The sequence below is a fragment of the Herpailurus yagouaroundi genome, unplaced genomic scaffold, assembly GCF_014898765.1.
Source record: "Herpailurus yagouaroundi ecotype Mexico unplaced genomic scaffold, PumYag 206, whole genome shotgun sequence".
In the NCBI taxonomy this organism is placed as follows: Eukaryota; Metazoa; Chordata; class Mammalia; order Carnivora; family Felidae; genus Herpailurus; species Herpailurus yagouaroundi.
The window spans coordinates 603,378-611,228 of record NW_024412437.1 but is presented as its reverse complement, the minus strand read 5'-3'; the positions used below and the strand labels follow the sequence as shown (position 1 = coordinate 611,228).

General features: G+C 40.1%; 1 protein-coding gene across 6 annotated transcripts in view; it reads right to left on the bottom strand.

Moving 5' to 3' along the window:
- TANC2 (tetratricopeptide repeat, ankyrin repeat and coiled-coil containing 2) overlaps positions 1 to 7,727 on the bottom strand; it is a 371,370-nt gene extending 363,643 nt beyond the window's left edge. For all 6 annotated transcript variants that reach the window (XM_040452033.1, XM_040452035.1, XM_040452036.1 and 3 more), the window contains exon 1: positions 7,619 to 7,727. The gene's annotated coding sequence lies outside the window, so the exon portion shown is untranslated. The remainder of the gene's footprint in view (positions 1 to 7,618) is intronic.
- Positions 7,728 to 7,851: the final 124 nt, after the last annotated feature.

Genomic DNA, 7,851 nt, shown 5'->3' with positions numbered 1-7,851 from the left:
CTTCTAATCTTCCTCCCCCAACTCAGGAAATAAATAAGGAATAAAATTTGGTTTATCTTTAGAGTTCGTTTGAAAACGACAGCCCAGAAGTTACTCTGAATAATATTCTTGATGTTGTGTATATGTATGTGTATCTCTCCACACATATCTCCTGATGCATAGAACTTTGAAGAAGAATGAGGCAGGCAATGAGTCTAAAAAGGAGGCAAAGATCAGATCATCATGAAGGACCTCACATGGTTTGCTAAGGAGTTTCCATTTTATCCATTAAGTGATGAGGTGCCACAATAAGATTCTGAAGAAAAGAATGACATGACCAGATGGCCACGTTAGAAGGATCACTCTGGCAGCAAAGTACCTATGGAAAAAAGGTACATAAATTTGACATTAAAAAGTAAAGATGTCTACAGGGCAAATGGATTTTTTTTAAACATACCAACAAGATTATTCACTATAATGCAACTACTCAGTTTATTTTTTATTTTTTTTTTTTACTTATGTTTGCTTGAGTAGTACTTTATTTTTTTTTTAATTTATATATGAAATTTATTGTCAAATTGGTTTCCATACAACACCCAGTGCTCATCCCAAAAGGTGCCCTCCTCAATACCCATCACCCACCCTCTCCTCCCTCCCACCCCCCATCAACTCTCAGTTTGCTCTCAGTTCTCAACAGTTTCTTATGCTTTGACTCTCTCCCACTCTAACCTCTTTTTTTTTTTTTCCTTCCCTTCCCCCATGGTTTCCTGTTAAGTTTCTCAGGATCCACATAAGAGTGAAACCATATGGTATCTGTCTTTCTCTGTATGGCTTATTTCACTTAGCATCACACTCTCCAGTTCCATCCACGTTGCTACAAAAGGCCATATTTCATTTTTTCTCATTGCCACGTAGTATTCCATAGTGTATATAAACCACAATTTCTTTATCCATTCATCAGTTGATGGACATTTAGGCTCTTTCCATAATTTGGCTATTGTTGAGAGTGCTGCTATGAACATTGCAACTACTCAGTTTAAATGACATCAGAATAGGGGCAACGTGGTGCCTTAGTTGGTTAAGCATTCCAGCTTCAGCTCAGATCATGATCTCACATGGGTTTGAGCTCCGCATCAGGATCTGTGTTGATGGCTCAGAGCCTGGAGTCTGCTTCGGATTCGGTCTCTCCCTCTCTCTCTCCCCCACCCCTGCCTTCTCGGTCACGCGTGCGCTCGCTCTCTCAAAAATAAACATTAAAAAAATAAAATAAATGACATCAGAATATCTCGAGTTCTGATAAAAAGGAAGAAGTTTGAGAGATAGGATATATATACTATGCACTGGATAAAGGCAGAAGTTAGTATTATGGGGAAGAAAAGGGTAAAGCAAAAGCATGATTAAAACTAATACCAACTTAATTTTTTTGCCTCTTAAACTCAGTCAAGTTTACCTTCAACTATTCAAGGACAAACAGAAGCTGAACATAATAAGATATTTTTGTAATGTGTGGCCCATAAAAAAGCAACTTATCTCACACTAAAAACATCCACAAACACAACTTTCTAAAGACTTACATTTTTGTTAAATAAAATAAACTGACCTAATAATTTGTTTCCAGAAATAATTATGGTATTGTAATTACTTAGAGATTTCTGGAATAAGAACAATCCCTATCAGAAACTTTTTCCATTTATTGCATCCTTACCCTGTTTAACCTTTTAAAATTTAGGCCCCAATTTTTTGTTCTCCATCTAATATTACCTGGAATCTTAAATACTCGAGGTAAAATACCTCTAAAAGAAAGGAAAAGGGCCATTGGCTGGAAAAATAAAGCTATAAATCTTTAAGCTCTTCTTTTAACCTATTTCTTTCCATAGAATCTTCTTTTTTTTAAGTTTATTTATTTATTTTGAGAGAGAGAGAGAGAGAGAGAGAGAGAGAGTGAGTATGTGAGCAGGGGAGGGGCATAGAGAGAGGGAGAGAGAATTCCAAGCAGGCTCCGTGCTGTCAGTGCAGAGCCCAATGCAGGGCTAGAACCCACGACCATGAGATCATGACATGAGCCGAAATCAGGAGCAGGACGCTTAACTGACTGAGCCACCCAGGTACCCCTCCAGAGAATTTTAAAGAGACTCACCAGGCATAGGTACCCTCCATCATCATATAAACATCTCAACTCATTTTTTTAAAGTTTATTTTGAGAGAGAGTGCACACGTGAACACACACACACACACACACACACACACACACACACACACACACACGGGGGAGGGGGAGAGAGAGAGAATCCCAAGCAGGCTCTGCACTATCAGTGCAGAGTCAAATGCTGGACTCAAATCATGAGATCATGACCTGAGCCGAAGTCAGATGCTTAACCGATTGAGCCACCCACGAGCCCCTCATTTTTTTATTGTAAACAATTTTCATGTAATACAAAAGATGCTACTCAAACAAGCCAAGTGACAGTTTTCATGGTATTATAACAAAGACTATTTATTTATACAGTGTATTTATATAGTGCCTTCTCTCCAAATAATAATAGTATTTGTTAACTACAAGCACTCAGCAGATATGACAACGCTGAGCTTCAATTCATTCACAAAGGGGGAAAAAAAGTCCAAATAATTAAACTAGTTTCCAAACTATTTTATATTTGTTACTGTGGTCAGACTAGTACTGGAAAAGTAAACAGCCATCTGCAATAGCCTGTTCTAGCTCCCTGAAATAAAATCTTGGAATCCTGAGTAAAAATATTCCAGCTAACATTCTGTGATTCTGTGTAAGTACATTCAACTACTATGCCTAATCAGTATGTCTCAGAAATTCAATTTTAATTATATTGTAAAGGAAAGAAATATGACAAGGAAAGAAATCTGATGCATTTCTTTTAGGCACACTTGTTCTACCTTACATCTAATCAGTATCAACTACCCTAATATTCACTTTTTAGAACTAGTATTGGTTTAGTGTACAGTAGTCCCTGCTAATCCACCCACAGTCTAGAAGCTCCTCCTTCTGATACTTAGTCAGAAGGTCAATAGTAACCTAAGGCCACATCACACTGCCTACATCACTTCATCCCATTACACAGGCATTTTATCGTCTCATGTCATTACAAGAAGAGTGGATTCAATCAATAAGATATTTTGAGAGACGACATTCACACAACTGTATTACAACATACTATTACAAGTGTTCTATTTTATTGTATTTTTTAAATTTTTTTAATGTTTATTTATTCTTGAGAGAGAGCATGAGCGGGAGGGGGCAGAACGAGAGAGGGACACAGAATCTGAAGCAGGCTCCAGGCTCTGAGCTGTCAGCACAGAGCCAGACACAGGGCTCGAACTCACGAGCTATGAGATCTGACCCGAGCCAAAGTCAGGCATTTAGCCGACTGAGCTACCCAGGCTCAACTGTTCTATTTTATTATTGTTAATCTCTTACTATACCTAATTTATAAATTAAACTTTATCATAGGTATGTATTTATAGGAAAAAAAACATCGTATATACAGGGTTCAGTACTATGCACAGTTTCAGGCATCCCCTGGGGGTCTTGGAATGTATCCCCTGAAGATAAGGGGGGATTACTGTACTTCTTTCTAGGCTTACTTTCTTCCCCATTCAAAATAATGCACAGAGAGTCATTCAGAAAATACGAAAAGAGGGGCACCTGGGTGGCTCAGTTGGTTAAACGTCTGACTCTTGAATTTTGGCTCAGGTCGTGATCTCACAGTGGTGGGATCAAGCCCCATGTTGGGCTCTGCATGGAGCATGGAGCCTGCTTAGGATTTTCTCACTCCCTCTCTCTGTCCCTCTCCCACTCATGTGCTCTCTCTCTCTCAAAAATAAATAAACTCAAAAAACAAAAAACCTTATGATAAAGGTGCAAACATCAAATTAGGCTTTATAAGTGAAGTACACTAAAAGGAACTACCAACCAACCTAAAATACAGAGCATGATCAAGTCTATGACAATTTATTAAATATACTAAAGTACCTAAATATACATCCTGAATAAGTCTTAGCCATAATCAGTAGATTACCTTGCATTCCCTTAACAACACATGTATACAAAAATACAGAAATGTTTGATTATATGAGACATGTGAATCACAGAATGGCAGTTTGGCTTAAAAAAGAAAATAATTGTTACAAGTAGAAGAGGTGATATTCTTTACACGTTTTTATAAATATTAGTTCATATGTAATATATATAAAAAAATGTTCAAGTGTGAGAAAAATCTAAGCCAACAACTGTTGATGGAAACAGTAAAATATACATATTTGTCCAATCCATTTTTGTCACTTTTTAAAATAAAATAGAGATCAGGGGCATCTGAGTGGCTCAGTCAGTTAAAAATCCAACTTTGGCTCAGGTAATAATCTCACAGTTCATGAGTTTGAGCCCCGCATTGGGCTCTGTGCTAACAGCTCAGAGCCTGGAGCCTGTTTGGGATCTGTGTCTCACTCTTTCTCTGCCCCTCTTCCGCTAATGCTCTGTCTCTCTCTCTCTCTCTCTCTCAAAAATAAATATTAAAAAAAAAACTTTTTAATAACAAAATAGAGATCGTAAAATTGTGAATAGATAGAAAAAATAGGTAATTCCTTCTTAATTTTCCTTGAGAAAGTTACAGTAAATTTACTGGTGCTCTTAAAGAGATAGTAGTTAGTTGTATGTGCGTGCATGTGTGTGCATGCGTGCGTGTGCGTGCGTATAGTACTATCTCTTTAAAAGCACCAGTAGGGTGGCTCAGTCAGTTGAGCGGTTGAGTGTCTGACTTCAGCTCAGGTCATGATATTGAGGTCCATGAGTTCCAGCTCATCAGGCTCTGTGCTGACAGCTGGGAGCATGGAGCCTGCTTCGGATTCTGTGTCTCCCTCGCTCTCTGCCCATCCCCTGCTCAAGCTCTGTCTCTGTCTCTCAAAAATGAATAAACATTCAAAAAAATGAATAAACATTAAAAAAAAATTTTGAAAGCACCAGTAAACCTTTATTGCACACTATGTATACATACACATACACACACACACACACACACACACACACACACAAACCAACCTACCTGAAAGTAACTTTCTACCTCTAAAGTTCCCCCCAAAACCAACCTCCATCACAAACATCTCCTTAACCACATAAAAAACACTGATACTCCTCTACTCATAATTCCAGAGATAAATGACAAAAATAAATTCCAGAAGAGAAATGTTCATACTACAAGTAACTGTAATTTTGGTATATTTGTAGGCTTAATATTTATGCATCTTACTACTTACTGAATTGAAACTCAACTCTTCTGCTTGCTAGCTAAATCTGATTCTTGACTGTCCTATGCAAGTTACTGAACATCTCTGTGTTTCAGTTTCTCATCAGAAAATGGAAATAACCGTGCACACCTCACAGAGCATTAAAACTGGTTAAAACACGTATAACAGGACTGGCACAGAGTAGGTGCTACATAAGGGTGAGCCATCACCAGTAGTTCTCCTACTAGTGATAATACTCCACCATCTTCCCAAACACACTGAAAACATTCTGAGAAATTTGTTTTACTGACTAAAACTAGATACTATTAAAAACAGACATCAAATCTGGAGCCTAATTAACAGTAAGTTTAAAGCCCTGCAACTCTGAAAAGATCGCTAAGAGATCCACGTAACACCCCTGTCAAGAACAATATGAGAGCAGTTTTCCCAAGTGCAACTATCAATTTCTTCCCTTACACAAGGGGGCAGTGATAACAAGAAAAGAATGGGGCTCTGCAACACCTCTTCCTACAGACGGTAGGGGGTGGCAGTACACACGGCTTCCAGTCAGAACAAAACAGGAAGACCCAACAGAACTGCTCTTTATTCTCTTCTGGCCCTCTCCTCTCTGCTTTAGCCCCAACATTGCCTCAAGGTGAGTAACGTATCTACAGAAAACACTAAAACCCAAATATTAATCACCAAGGAAAATCCAGTTTTGTCTTTGAAGCAAATGATCCCTCAGTGGCTGAACTGTGCATCCAGGAGGAAGCCAATCAGTATGTATTTTCAGATTATCTGGCAAACTACTTACTGTTATTATAAGAACAACATTCAGGCAAGTAATTCAATTTCTCTACAATAGTCACAACATAAAACACTATAATCTCAACCATTAACTATATCCTAATGAACACATCCAGATATTTCTGCTGGTTTCACAGGACACAGACACTCATTAAACATACATATGTAAGTTATATTACACAGCTCATTCAACTATCTTTTGTTACTTCTGAAATTCCAGCTATTTTCTGACAATCCTCTCAAAACGCAGATGTTCTTCTTAAATGGAAGTCACAATGTTTCGCAGCATGTGGGTAATTTTATAGGGAGAGAGAGAGACAGAGAGAGATAGAGAAAGAATATTTAGTATTTTATTCTTGTGCTCTCATTCCTAAGATGTTGTACCTGAGAAACGCTGCAAGAAGTGCTCCACTGACAGTATCCATGTTGCTGCTTTTTAGGCTACATTTACTGTCTTTTTCCCCCCTGTCTTGCCACCCCAACACCAAAAACATGCAAGAATATATCACTACTGTCATTCACTGTAATTAACCACTGCAATAGCTTTTGGCTCCAACCCCTCAAAATGCCTGAAAATTTATCCCTTTTGTTCACCATATTGTTTTGTTTTCCTCATTCCAGATATTTTCACCTGTGTGAAAAGGAAGACAGAGACACATAGGGAAAAAAAAAAAAATCCCTTTGCCTAATGATCTTGAACTCAGAATTATGGTCAAGATGTGGTGGGGTGTTTTTTTGTTTGTTTGTTTGTTTGTTTGTTTATTGTTTTTCTTTTCCTGGAGAGGGCAGAGAATAGAGTGAAAGACACCCAAAACACCAAATCTTCCTAATGTTAATTATCATTGTTTATGTTTTGTGAAACCCATTTTAAACATTCCACAACTGAAATAAAGGACAGGATACAATTGTATCACAGCTCTACAAGCTGACGGCAAAACCTGGAATTATTTTAGCCCTATTTTTCCATCTCACAACCAGATACAGTATGCTTTTTTTTTCTTTCACGTGGGTACATACTATATCTCAAAAAAAAATAGCATATCACAGCTCCTCTCGAATTCCTGTGATAAAATATCTAGCAATGAGCCTTATTAATCTTTTCTTACACTACATCCCCTTTCCCAGGAAAGACTGTAAATATCACTAATAACACTTCTACCATGAATTTCAATGCCACACAGGCCAACCCACCCTGCGCCTTACCTGGCATATTTCACAACTACTTTTTATGCTGCATTCTGGGGGCACATTTTGCAACTCGTTCTGCACCACATTCTCTGCCACGTTTAGCAATCTGCCTCGCATCTCATCCTGGGTCCCCGTCATCCAGAGACTCTCCTCGGTGCCAAATTCCTTGACACCTTCGGTGACACCGAAGTAACCAACCCCGGTCCTATCTGAAGTCACCCTGGGTGCCACATTTGGAGCCAACCTTCCCCACGCCTTGGACACCGGAGGCACTTCGCTGCCCGTTTCGCTGTCTCCCCGCTCGCCCCCGCCCCTCTCCCTGAAGCGGAGGCATTGAAGGCGAACGCCCTGTCACTGAGGCGACCTCTCCTTCCGCGGCTCCCCGGTGTCTTACCTGCCGCTTTGAGGGGCTCGCTGCACCTCGGGGTCAAGCCCCAGTCCCCGGGATCTCCAGTGAGGACCGCGCCGCCCGCCGGCGCCGCCCGCGATTCCCAGAGCACCTCGCTGCGCTCCGACGCCCGCGGTGGATCTGCGCCCCGGAAAGGCGCGGCGGGGCCTCGAGGCGGGCAAGCGCAGCCCGCGGTGGTCGTCCTGTCAGCGGCGGCGCGGGTGCAGGCTCTCGCCCCT